We start from the raw sequence: 14,713 nt of genomic DNA, 5'->3' as shown, positions 1-14,713 counted from the left end.
GTTTGTATGTATGTATGTTTGTTTGTTTGTTTGTTTGTTTGTTTGTTTGCTTGTTTGTTTGTTTGTTTGTTTGTATGTTTGTTTGTTTGTTTGTTTGTGCTGTCACACATTAATATTCAACAGGACACTCACGCTCACTGTAAAAAATTAAATGTTGACTCAACTTAATATTGTGAGGAAACCTGCTGCACATATTTTTACCCAAATATACTGTTGTCTTGATTTAAGTTAAGGTAACTCAAAAAAGCTTTGCAGCAAGTTGCCTTCCAACATTGACTTGAACATGTTGAGGACTGTTTGTGTAGGTACGTGATGATTTTGCCAAGTCCGATGAAATCCTGGATTAACATCTATGTTGATCCTGAAACATCATTTTTTTAGAAAATGTAATCCATACCTATTCCCTAGCCATAAACCCAAACATAACTGTATATTATTCCAAAATTCAGAGGGATAATAAATGGATAACAATCATGTAGAAGTGCATAAGCCAAACCATAAGCCTTAACTTAAACTGTAAGCATTTCCCTTAATTCTGATTGGCTGATTGGAATGTTGTTCCAGAATCAACACAGATGTTAATCCAGGAACATATCCAACTTGGTGAAATTAGCTTGGCGCTTTGGCGAAGACTTTTAATATGAATAATATAAATAAATTTTCTGTTTCTTTGCACAGATCTCCTATCATTTCACATAAGAACTCAATGTATCATCAGGAGCCACAGATATTAATTTTGTTATGCTAATATATGTGTATGCACTTTTGAATCTCATAGTGGTTGCCGTTGACTTGGATGTAATAAAATATTAAATAAAATTCCTACAGGAATCACCAAGGACTGCAGTTTCACCTAAAACAAATCATCATAGCTGTTTTAATTAAGTAAAAAGACACCTACAAATTGGATAACATGTGTAAAAGGACATTAAAAACATACAACTTCCCATCATTCTCAGTCAGCAGCATGTGAATGACAAAACGCACAGACAAAACATCACATATACTCCTATTGGGCAACCACTGCTGTCCACTTTGGTGCAGTAGAGCTAAAGACTTTCCAACTGAGCCTGTCTTTGTCAGAATGTGAAAAGAGCTAAAGTTGATATGAATGTGTTTAACTGTGTCCATGTACTTGCAAACAAGCTTGCTTAAATCAACCAAAGCACTTGTGAATCATCACACGCATCAAATCACTTGTTATTCACACGCATCAAATCACTTGTGACTCATCGTACCATAATTACGACTTCAGAACTCCAAAATTTTTAGAAGGCTTTGAATTCTGATGATCATCAAACAACATGTGGATACTTAATGTGTGCAGTGCTTGGTAGAAATATGATTCAAGTTTGAAAGGAGAAAATGGCATTTATTGATTGTCAGATTGCATTCTGTAAAGATTTAACTGCATTCAGAGGTTTGTGGGATTCATTGTCAATGAAGGATGCACAGATAATAACTTTAAAAACCACTAGATGGAGCAATCGCTAGAAAGATGTGATGATAAAATCAACACAAAACAATGGCTGTGTTCCATTCTGAAGGGTTCATCCCTGTGCCCTAATCCCTATGAAGGGTTGAGAATCCACAGTGAGAGCTTTGGCATGAAGGTGACAAAAAAAAAACACTCCTGCGTAATCTTGCATCATTTGTATAATAAGAAAGCAGAAATGATCATTTCAGCTTTATAAAGCACACTTTGTAGTGGTCATTTTTAAGCTTTTATGTGTTGAAATTGGAGGTGGATTTGTTTTGGAATTTTAGCCCCCAAAAAAGCTTATTTAATTTGGATTCATTTTAAAATGCTACACGGTAAAACGCAAAATTTAAGGTAACTCAAACCATTTGAGGTTGCAACAAACAAATTAAGTTCAAAAACGAATGAGTACTGTGAACTTAATCCATTTGAGTAAACGAAGCAATTTGAGCACAGTAAAACCCAATAAATGAAGAGAACCAACTGAGTACCGTAAAACCTAATAAGTTAAGGCAACTCAAATCCAAATCCAACTGTTCGCCACAAACCATTTGACTTAAACTAATCTATATGAGTACCGTAAACTTATTCCATTTAAGTTGAAGTAATGAGGTATTTAATTAACTCTTTACCTTCAACACTGAGTTCAAAACTCTTTTCATATGAGTAGAATTAACTTTCAGTCAATTTTGAGTTAACTACACTCATTTCATTTGATAAAGTTGACTGTTGTGTTTTACAGTGTATTTATATCTGTATTATGAGAGAATTGTGGGTAAATCTTAGGGCTGGGTGATTTGGCCTAAAATCTAAATCTTGATTAATTGAACATTTTAACCTGTTTACGATTAATGACAGATTATTTTATTTATTTATTTTAGTTTTTGCCCTCATAGTCCACTGACAGGTTTTGTACATAAAATATGCTCACATATTATGCCCATCCTGCTTGTTTGTATTTATTATGCTTTATTATGCCCATACTGCTGGTTTGTATTTTCCCCTCAATCACTTTGTGCGGCCTTGTGGCAGTTGGAAACGTGCTATATAAATAAACTGAACTTGAACTTAAACTTGAACTATATAACAAGTCAGGGATTTTTGAATGAAGGGTGCATTACTTAATTTTAAAACAATTGAAGCAAACACACAATATCTACTATCAATGGTTATTTATTAGACATCAACGTTGAACAACTGAAACTAAAACACACATTGCCTAAAACCAAGTCACTTTTTTTCTATATAAAAGTTTAAATATATAACTAAGCAGCATCTCTTCTAAATAAAATAACGCTTGTATATCTTGTAAATAATATTTTAAACTGTGCATTTCTTGCATCTTCTGTAAACAAATATTTCATGTAAATAATACTTTTAATAGAATAGAAAATATGCCATCTTAATACATCTCTGGCGCTGCTTACAATCATTAAAAATGAAGTGCAAATTAAGGCTCAAGAATGGGTCCATCATCCTACTTGACCAGAGATCAGATGTGGCTGAAGTGTGGCTAACAGAGCGGGGTTACATGACTTCACACGTGGTAGGGAAACTAATTGAAAAAAATCAACCTTGAAAAATTAGATCGATTATAGGTTCTGAATGTCGATTTCAATTACTTTTATGATTAATCGCCCAGCTCTAGTAAATCTTGACAAAAAACTATGGTAAGGAACATTGATTGAAAATGTTATCTGTTTTTGGGGGGGTGGGGGTGCATTGCTACTAATGTATAATGTCTGATAAGAATATTCATAGAAAAAAAAATAGTTTTTTTTTATTTTGGACAATTTTTTTGGAATTTACTGTATTGTGAAAAGTTTTTAGAGAGGCGTTAAGGACGTCTATCAAATCTTTTATGGAATAAGGAAATATGGTAGATTCTCAGGGACTTTCATTCATTCGTTTTCCTTCGGCTTAGTTTCTATTTCAGAGGTCACCACAGTGGAATGAACCGCCAACTATCCCACTATTTCATATGTTTTACGCAGCAGATGCCCTTTCAGCTGCAATCTAGCACTGGGAACACCCATTCACACTCATTCACACACATACACTACGGACAATTTTTGTTTACCCAATTCACGTATAGTGCATGTCTTTGGACTGTGGGGAAAACCGGAGCACCCGGAGGAAACCCACGCCAACACGGGGAAAACATGCAAACTCCACACAGAAATGCCAATTGGCCCAGCCGGGACTTGAACCAGCGACCTTCTTGCTGTGATGGGACAGTGCTAACCACTGAGTGTACATTGTAAGGGACTTTTGGGAATTTATTGTAATGTAAAAATGTTTTACCTATTTGGTTATTAGAGGGAGGAGTTAAGGAATGTCAATCAAAACATCAAAGATTTCCAACATGTATTAATTTCTTACATACAGATACTACCTGATTATGATTCGTGTAGACAAAAAATGTATGGGAGGGAAATAATTTTGGAAATTGGGTATTGACTAAACTGTAAAAAGGTATGTCTATTTGGCTTTTAAGGGGGGGGGGGGGGGGGGGGGGGGGGGGTAAAGGAATGTCAATAAAACATCATGATTTCCAACATATATTCCAACAAACAAATACTGCATGAAACTGATTTTCATATTTAAGGAATTGAGGAAGTTATGTGGATTTTAGGAGGAGGGGTTAAGACATGCCAGTCAAATATTTGCCCAAATATTAGATATCTAACGTGTAATTAAAAATGGTAGGGATGGAATTAATTGGGAATTAATTTGGGGAATTTAGAATTGAATGGATTGCAAAACGTTATATCCAGAAGTTAAGCAATATTATTCAAAATGTTATGCAAGCCTTGAATTCAGATATACATTGTATATGTATTTGTCAGATATTTATCAAGAAACAATAGGAAAAAGAATGGAAACTGACTGGGTTGTATAAAGTTATGGTCGGCTGGTTTTAGGGAGAGGAGTTAAGGAATGGCTTGGAAATTTAGGAAAATATGAGATAATAAGAAAGAAAAAAAGGAAGGGCCCAATTTGGAGAATTGGGAATTGACTGGACTGTGTAAAGTGAAGGGGGAGGAGTTAAAAAATTAACGAAATTAATGAATGCCAATCAAAATTTAACCAAGCATTGGATTCCAACTTGCATTCCTAGAATATCTATGGATATTCACTGAGAAATAAGGTGTAGGGAGGCTATACATTTTTAGAATTAAGAAATGATTGGATTCTGAATGTCAAATGTCAATCAAAACTCTACACACACTCCCACTAACAAATACTGTCCAAGAAGGCAGCATTTTCCAGTCTTTGCATTCCAGACACAATCTGACCATGTATTTGTAAAGGCTCACAAGAGCCGTGGCCTGACAAATGCTGACTGACTATAATAATACATGTCTGGTAATTATAGGTAATCTGACATTGATCTGCAACCCCAACAACAATCACCAGTGATTCAGATCCAAACCAGATGATTTATCTTTCAGCACAGAGGATTTTACATATCACGGCAATGTCCAACTTTAGTGATCACAATCATCTTCATAACCATCAGCAGCAGCAGCAGCTTTTATATAAGCCCAATACCAACACCACCTTCATCTCATTAATACAAGCTCGATATCATCCTTTTAAATACATTTTAGCCACAATTAAGATATGAATAATCAGTAAATCCAGCATCAGCACACTTTAAATCAATGTAAAAACAAAAATTCATATCTGGAAATATGATGTACCTAATTAAAATGCAATTTAAAATCGAAAGCTTTCATTATAGATTTATTTGATTTTTTTTTTTGACATGTATCATTTACCAAGGCTATTTATTTGATATAAAGCAATCCATCTTACCTGTCGTTGAGCTGTCAATAAAAGTGAAGTGATAATGTTCTCATTTGCTCTTCATTGTCAGAAGTAAAACCCCGGCAGTGGCAAAGACTGATAATTTCCCTTCGCGCAAACACGATCCCAGGAAAAGCATCACCTACAGACTCAAACAAACGAGAATGCAAATGAAATTAAAGCGATTCCTGCTTCAGTTCAGAAAAGTCTCGATCGAGTCCTCTGAACTCCAGCTCTCCAAAGTTCCTTCAGATGCGTCTGAACTTTGCGAACGGATCTGAATCCGCACGTAAAGACGAGACCTTTAATTGCGGTTATTATAACCAAGGTTTCAAATCTGCAAAATCCCCTTATCCATGATGGGCCGGTGGTGTTTTTGGCTGCTGCAGTCTTGTGTTCAGGCTGTGTGGAAACTGAGAGCGGCGGTGAGGAGCTCGACTCGCCCCTCAAGTGTTCAGCACTTGAAGCGTCCGCGCGGAGCCCCTGGGAGATCCGTGTGAGCGCGCGCGCCGCTGCGGGAGACTGCCGCCCCCTGCTGGACGACGATCATATGTGCGTGTGCAATGACGACGTCGATATGATTATATTACGAAATGTCACACCTGGTGAGGTTTGTTTATAGCAGGGGTGCTCAAACTTTTTCTTATAAAGGGCCGAAAACCAAACATGATTGAAGGCTCTGGGCCGAAGGTAAATATACCAAACTGTATTACATTACTGCCATGAGTAATTAATAATATTTAAAAATAACTAGAATAAATATCACTGCTTTGTATTAACTAAACTATTAACTGAACTAAGTAAAAACAATCCCATTTATAACAGAATGGAGTTCAATGATGAATACACGAGTCAAGTTGCACCTGTTTTTGCCTTGATTTGATGTCTCACTGATGTCTTCGGCATTGTTCTATGTCCATAGATTGACTGTATTTACAGTATTTTTGAAAATCTGATTCATTTACAACATTTAATTAAAACACTTTAGTTTGCATGTGTGTAGCTCAGTAATAAAACAAGCAATCAAAAGGCTTATGTTGTATTAGAAATGACAATTTCAGTTAAAGGCATTCGCCCCACTCTTTGAAAATATGGTGGGCTGAATCAAACGTTACCATGGGCCAACTTTGGCCCACAGGCCCTAGTTTGGGAATCTCTGCTTTAAAGGCATCTGTTTTGATTGTATTTTATAATCACCTACAGCAAATTTTTAAATTTCAAGTATTTTTATAAAGAGTTATAGCGTAATAAATGCAAAATAATAGCATTCTTATTTCATTATTCAATTAATCCAGGTGAACATACACTGTAAAAAAAATGCAGGGTTCCAGTCAACTGATTCATGTTGTCATAACACAAATCGATTAAGTTAACTTAACATCTTTAAGTGGATTGAAAATAAAATAATTAAGTTGTGCCAAAAAATTCAAATTGTTGTTTCAGCTCATTTAAAATAAGTACTTTCAACATGCAGCAAAAAAGTTTGAGTGTAAGCTTATTCAAAAATCATTTTAATATTCATATTAGAACAATTTCTGTTCTATTAGAGATACTATTTGTCTTAATGCAAAATAATATATATTATTATTGCTATTATTATTAGCATTATTATAAATCAAATAAAAACATGCTTAATTATAAATACGTAATGTTTATGTTTTATAACAATTCATGTTATTATCTTTGAGCTACAATTAGGATAGTTCTACTGCAAAGTATAAATATTAATTATTGTTGTTATTATTATTATTATTATTATTATTATTATTATTATTATTATTGTTATTATTGTTATTATTATTATTATTATTATTATTATTATTATTGTTGTTGTTGTTGTTGTTATTATTATTATTATTATTATTATTATTATTATTATTATTATTATTATTATTATTATTATTATTATTATTATTATTATTATTAAATAATTTAAAATAAAAACATGCATTTTCATTACACACACACAAACACACACATATTTGCTAGAATTAGTTTTGTGTGCATAATAACTTAATTAATGATAAAAAAAATACTGCAATAGTAAATAATTCAAAATTAAAGCATGGATTATTATGCATATTTAATGTTTATATTTTAATATTTCATAAAAATAGTTTTCTATCCTTAGGGCTACAATTTGGTTTGTCTTAAGAAAAAAATCGTATAAATATTTGAAGTAATTTAAAATATAACTTGAGGAAAACTTCACATATCAACTAAAAGCCACATAATATAAAATTCCACGAATGAAAAGCCACATATATATAAAATTCACGCACTTCAAGTAATAAGTCATAATAATTTCAGTGCTGAGGAATAAAAACTCATTTCACATGTGAATTGATTTGTTTGTTTGCTTTTCTATATAAAGCAATGACATTAAGACATGTGTTTAACATTCGAAATACGTACTGAAATGCAGCGTAATCTAAAACACATTTGTTAATGAACCCCGAATCGCACAGAATTACGCATCGCTAATCATTCCTAATTCTGTTTGTTCAGTCAATTCCAACATTATTTGCTCTGAGAAGCTTTATTGTGACTCACTTTATTATTGCATGGATGAATCTGCTTTCCTCATCGTCCTCAAAGGGAAACGCACATCTTTGCACATGCATTTTTTGTTGCTGTTGTTGTTTGTTAAGAACATGGCCTCTACTGTTAATCTCTATTAGTTTTTTACTCATAAAGTGGCTCCATATGGTAATTCCAGTAGTATGACTCCATCAGATTGCTCTGGTTTCCCACTTCCATAAGGAGCAGATGGGAAGAATAATCAATGAGGTCAGTGATTGCTTTGGCTCAGGGATGAAGCGCAGTACATTAGTGCTCACCTTTAATGACCAGACACACTCCAGCAGCATCATAAACAAACCCTGCTCTGATGGCACAAACAGATCAATGCTTTCTCCTACTGACTGTACTGTCGGTCCATTTTAGGAACTTTTACCAATATAATTTTTTAATAGATCATTTAAACAGATCGTTTAACATCAACTCAGCATATAAACGAGCAATCTAATACATTTTTGCATCACTTTAATATGTTTTTGTTTTTTTGCTGTACAGTAATGAGAATTGGTTATGAGATATGATTTGTCATTTATTTAAAACAATTTATGTTAAAAAAATCTTTTTAGTCTTAAAATATATTTATATTACATTATATATTACATTATATATATTATATTACCATTTTATATATTGAAATATTACCAAAGACATGATTTTTTTTGTTTTTGTTTTTGAGAGCACAATATCTATTCATAACTTAAATTAGCATTTTCAGTTAATTAAATTATGCTTAAACTATATCCTTCATTTAGCATTACAAGTATAATATTAAAATGATTAGATGATGAATGACTTCAATGCATGTAGGTATACAAGGGCTGCAAAATATATCGTTTCAACATCATTATAGCAATGTGCACATCTACAATAATCCTATCGTAGGATCTGCAATGTTGAGGCGTGATTACAGTTGACCAGGAGCCACAGTTTATCGTGTTTGTGTTTTTAAGGCCTGTGATTGTGTAAGTATGTAAAGGATTCATGCACACGAAATTATACTGTTTTTAACATTAAGAAAGATTCATTGATTTTGAAACTCATTCAATTCATTGAAACTACTATTATTTTACATTTGATTAATTACTTGAATACTGCTACTGCTAAAACTGTTGTTGTTTTCATTTATTTCTTTGCTCTACTGATTTTATTGGTTTATTGTATTTAATGCAGATGCACTCTACAAAATCATCATAATTAACTTAAAATTATGTAAATTCTTTCCAAATAAAGCTATTATTTAATCTGGGGAAATTATATACAGTAACGCAAAATGTTTTGCAGAAAAATAAAATATCGCAATGCCAGTTTTTTTACAATATCGTGCAGCCCTAATATATACAGTTGAAGACAAAATTTCTCATTATTTACATTTATATTTCTTTTGAAGAAGAATTTATTTTATTTTGGCTGGAATAAGAGCAAATTTTCCAGTTATATATATATATATATATATATATATATATATATATATATATATATATATATATATATATATATATATATATATATATATATATATATATATATATATAAATATATATACACTTGTAGTCAGAATTATTATAATTATAATAATTTTGACCTTAAAATGGTAATAAAAAAAAATAAAAAAACTGCTTTTATTCTAGCCGAAATAAAACAAATAAGATTTTCTTCAGAAGAAAAAATATTATCATACATACAGTCTGAAAAAAAGAAAAAGAAAAAAAAATCAAAGGGGGGCTAATAATTCTGAATATATATATATATATATATTATATATATATATATATATATATATATATATATATATATATATATATATATATATATAATATTTTTTATTATTATTATTATTATTATTATTATTTTATTTTTAATTTTTTTAATTAATTAATTAATTTATTTATTTTTTAAGCTCAATATTATTTGTCTCCCTAATTTTTTTTGTCAAATGGCTACAGATCAAACCACTGCTGTCCAATGACTTGCCTAATTACCCGAACTAGTTAACCTACTTAAACTGGACTTTGAGCTGAAACCATGTAGTATCTTGCAAAATGACCAGTAAAATATGATGTAAGAGGCATATAGAAAGCAATATATCATTTTTTTATTTGAAATATCTGAATTGTGAATTATATAAAAATCTGATTTATTCTACTGAAATTAAATTTAAAAAATTCATCATATTGAAACTTAGCAATATGAGTAGAACTAATGAAAGAAAGAAAGAAAGAAAGAAAGAAAGGTAGGAGAGAAGGAAGAAGGGAAGGAAGGAAGGTAGAAAGGAAGGAAGGACAGATGGAAGGAAACACAAAACAAACAAATGAAAAATATTTTAGTTAAACATGCCGATAATGATCATTTTTACCGTTATGCAACATAAGAATATGTGACACAGGTGTATCATAATGCAAAAATCATAGACCAAAATATGCTTCATTTGATATTGAAAAGTGAAACCCAACCAAGAAAAGATAAAGTTTTGCTACTGTTATATAGCGGTAATGACATTTCTTTTCATTAAGGTAATGAGTCCAGCAGCCCTCAATGCCCAGAAGAACCTTCCATATATATGTGCAAAAGGAAATGAACAGACAGAACCAATCTGAGACTAAAAAGAATCAGAAAGCTCTCCCCAATATAATGCTCCTCAGCTGTGCTGCTGTGGAAGATGAACAGCGGGAAGCAATAATCCGTCCTCATTACCAGTGATGGATGTGTGTCTGTGGACTGCCTTATATAACCTTTACACTGAAGGTGCTTCATCTTCACCGGCCCTCTAATATTACCAAACAATTGATGGCGGTGCATCAAAACAAAATTGAAGCAAGATGCGGCTATATTCACCAGCTGCTATGGTGTGCATTCAGGTCATTTGCACACATTCGGAGTTCAAAACGAGTTTGTAAATTGTAAGTGAAGGGCACATGAACACTAAAGTGACAAGCGGTGACTAAAGAAGCACATCTGTGTTATGGTAAGGATAAAGACTGCTCACATTTGTTCTTATTTATTTATTTAGAGACAAAGCTTCTGGTGCATATCTCGTTTACTCATCCGCTAAAGGGTGAAGCTTGAGTCTGTGCAGATAAAATGTGATGTGTTTGCTGAGTTATTGTAGTTTCGGGGCCAGGGAGTCAATCTCACTGCTGCTGCTTTCTTAAAGGTTAAGACACACTTGGGTTGGGAGCAATTGTGCGCTGGATGCAGTGGGGTTTTGAGTGTGTGGATGTACATAGAGTGTATTTTAGGAAAAGGTTTTGTTTTATAGGAGCCTGTGTAACCTTTATATGTACTGTATATATTTACTGCTACATTTTTGACCATCTCTGGAGTGAGAAATGATTAATATTTTATTATTGAATAGAAAATCTGTATAGCAAGAACATATGTTTATTGTGCAGGAAAATGTATACATGTATACATAAAATTAAATATTATTAATAATTATAATAATAAGAATTTAAAATGTGTATATATATATATATATAATGCAAATTTCTAATTGACCAACCACATGGCACCAACTCAATGCATTTAGGCATGTAGACATGGTCAAGATGATCTGCTGCAGTTAAAACAAAAAGCATCAGAATGGGGAAGAAAGGTGATTTAAGTGACTTTGAATGTGGCATGGTTGTTGGTGCCTGATGGGCTGGTCTGAGTATTTAAGAAACTGCTGATCTACTGGGATGTCACGCACAACCATCTGTAAAGTTTACAGAGAATGGTCCGAAAAAGAGAAAATATCCAGTGAGCGACATATCTGTGGGCGCAAACGCCTTGTTGATGCCAGAGATCAGAGGAGAATGACCAGACTGGTTGGAGCTGATAGAAAGGCAACAGTAACTCAAATAACCACTCGTTACAACCGAGGTCTGCAGAAGACGCACAACACGTCAAACCTTAAGGCGGATGGGCTACAGCAGCAAAAGACCACACTGGGTGCCACTCCTGTCAGCTAAGAACAGGAAACAGGCTACACATACAAAGAACTGAGGTTACATAGAAGATTGAAAAACTGTTGCCTGGTCCAATGAGTCTTGATTTCTGCTGGGACATTCGGATGGTAGGATATATACAGTTGAAGTCAGAATTATTAGCCCCCCTGTTTATTTTCTTTCCCAATTTCTGTTTAACGGAGACAATAAGTATAGTCTATATATATAGAGTCATATATATATATATATATATATATATATATATATATATATATATATATATATATATATATATATATATATATATATGTGTGTGTATATCTTTGTTTGTGTTGCTACTATTGTGTGTTTATATGTTGTTTTTTTACCTTATGCACCAAGGTCATCCTCCTCCACTAATTACTTTTTATTGCTAATATTGGCCACAGATATTTATTTTCATGTCTTTTTTCCAGCTTTTTCTATTTTTAATTGTTCCACAACTAGCCCTATTTTAACCACACTGTAAAAAGTGATTTGTTACTAATAAGTGATTATGCTAATTGAACTCACATTTTAAAGTCAACTAATCCCTTTTGACAGTGTAAGACTACTTTAGCATGTCTGTTGTCAAATAATTACTGTAATTATTGCAATATTACATATTTGGTGCTTCATTAAGTTTTATAAAATGAACAATTATAGCCTGTATTGAATTTAGAAAACACACAGGAGTCTGGAAGAGCAGATTTATTTTACTGTATGTCATTTTGCTAGATACGGAAAAGCTGGAAAAAAAATAAATATAATAAAGGTTTACTTTTACTTTTATTTTTAAATAAAAAAGTACAATTAGTGAGTGAGTACAATTAGCATAATTATAAAAATTAAGTCAACTTAACAGTTCCAAGTTACAATGGGTTTACTTACATTACTTTTGTAAAGTCAGCTTGTTGCTTTTAAGACAATAGTTTTACTCGCTTTAAGTAACTACTCACTTTTTACAGTGCATGCTCTTACTCTAAACTGAATAAAACAGAGTCAAAGCAAGCTGAATTAATACATTATTTAAATAAATTTAAATTACTGCATGTAGTTAATATGTATGCTATGATTTTGGAGTGCATACATTTTGTGTGTCTCATATTTAATTTTTGTATGTAACTAATTTTACACACTGCCAAATGTAATCTGCCTTAGTCTTATTTTTCTGTACAAACATCTAAACATTCTTCAGTCCAGATCAATTTAATTGTGAATCAGTTCCTGACAATAAAGTATTTAAATAAAGCTAGTTCATGCTTTAAAATAAGACAAAATATCTGTATTTGGGTAAGAAAATATACTAATTAATAATAATATTAATAATATTAATACAAACCCACATCATTTTGCTAGCAATACCTAATATATTAGGCCATTTTACTTTTAAATGTATCTTATTTTTAAAAGTGTAATATATCTAGTGGTAAAAAAAAAAAAAACAAGACGAAAAGCAAGAAAATCTTTGTAGAGTGTTTATATAATATTTATTTTTGACCTTCTGAGGCGTGTGGTGCAACACATTATCTTAAACATGCGGTTATGTTTAAGATAATTTGTTTTACCACATACCCCAGAAGATCGAAAATAAATATTATATATGCTCATATATTATATATCCTTCTATCCTGAATATAGAAAAAAATATATATATAAATATATCCTAAAAATATTAAATACACATTTAAAAAGAGGAAAAATCAAGAAAAGAATTGTTTTTTTTTTTTTTTTTTGTAGGTTGTAATTTTTTTTTTCAATATTTTTCTTGAATTTAATTGTATTATCTTACAATTTCTAAATATGTTTGGTGTCTAAAATGTTATTTTAATAAATATATCTGATTAATAAATCTGTTTTGTTTAAATGCACCAAAATACATTGCCCATATTGACTGAGAAATGGATAAAATTACTCATTTTTAAAATGGGGTGTACTCATTTATGCTGCACTGTATGCTATAATAATGAAAATAATATCCTGGCTAATTTCATTTAGCACTCACCATATTCTAGGAAAGTGCTTTTAGAACAGAAATAAAGTAAAAGAATGAAAAAATAACCAGACTGAATCCTTGTATCCATGCAGACTGAAGTGTGCTCTAACAGGGGAGTAGGGTACAACTACTGTATATTCAATGAGTCTAAAAGAAGACGACTCGAACAAAACCACAGCGTCCTTTGTTTGAACTCTGGTCTGTAAATGTGATGAGAAGAGCCTGCCATGTGCTTTTAAAAAAACTGAAGTGAATGTGGAAGAGAGAGAGGATATGAATGTAATGGTTTTGGAGGAAAGCAACAGTGAATCAATAATTCAGCGTGAGCTGTTATTGCCAACATAATAATGCAACAGGTTCATAACACACAAGCACTGATACCATATGTACACAATACCCTGTGTGCTTGTTTACACTATAATCAATATATTCTCTGAATATAACCTCTTACCTGGAGCCGGACAGAGTTGATTCACTGCCTTGCCTTTGAAAATCCAAAGAGAAATAGGTTTTATATTACGTTTTATAACAGAACATAAAATAAAAAATAATGTATGATTATCAGTATAAGGCGTAAATAATTAATTGCCAATGTTTTACCTTTTAAATTAAGATAGGTATCCTGTAGTGGTGATGAGTGTTCGTTTGAAAAATACTTGCAATTTCACATTGAAGCCAGTAGATGTCCGCCTTTAGCTTGAAATGAAAATGAGTCTTGTCTGAGTAGAAAATGATGGTATATAGTTTACTTTTCTCTTTAAAGCCCATGCGCGTTTAAAGCCAGTTAGATGAAGTATGCAAAAAAAAAAACACGTTTGAATTACAGAGAGTGAAATTAATGTCGTTTTTGTACTCCCTGGCCAACTTATCGGTCACAACAAACAGACTACTATCAGCAAA

At 32.0% G+C, this 14,713-nt stretch overlaps 1 protein-coding gene across 1 annotated transcript in view; it reads right to left on the bottom strand.

The window, feature by feature from the left end:
* tafa3a (TAFA chemokine like family member 3a) overlaps nucleotides 1–5,740 on the bottom strand; it is a 219,693-nt gene extending 213,953 nt beyond the window's left edge. Inside the window, exon 1 of the mRNA XM_056460464.1 lies at nucleotides 5,303–5,740. The gene's annotated coding sequence lies outside the window, so the exon portion shown is untranslated. The remainder of the gene's footprint in view (nucleotides 1–5,302) is intronic.
* Nucleotides 5,741–14,713: the final 8,973 nt, after the last annotated feature.

The sequence above is a fragment of the Danio aesculapii genome, chromosome 6 (assembly GCF_903798145.1).
Source record: "Danio aesculapii chromosome 6, fDanAes4.1, whole genome shotgun sequence".
In the NCBI taxonomy this organism is placed as follows: domain Eukaryota; kingdom Metazoa; phylum Chordata; class Actinopteri; order Cypriniformes; family Danionidae; genus Danio; species Danio aesculapii.
The sequence above is the reverse complement of the archived record's forward strand: the minus strand, read 5'-3'. Positions and strand labels throughout refer to the sequence as shown.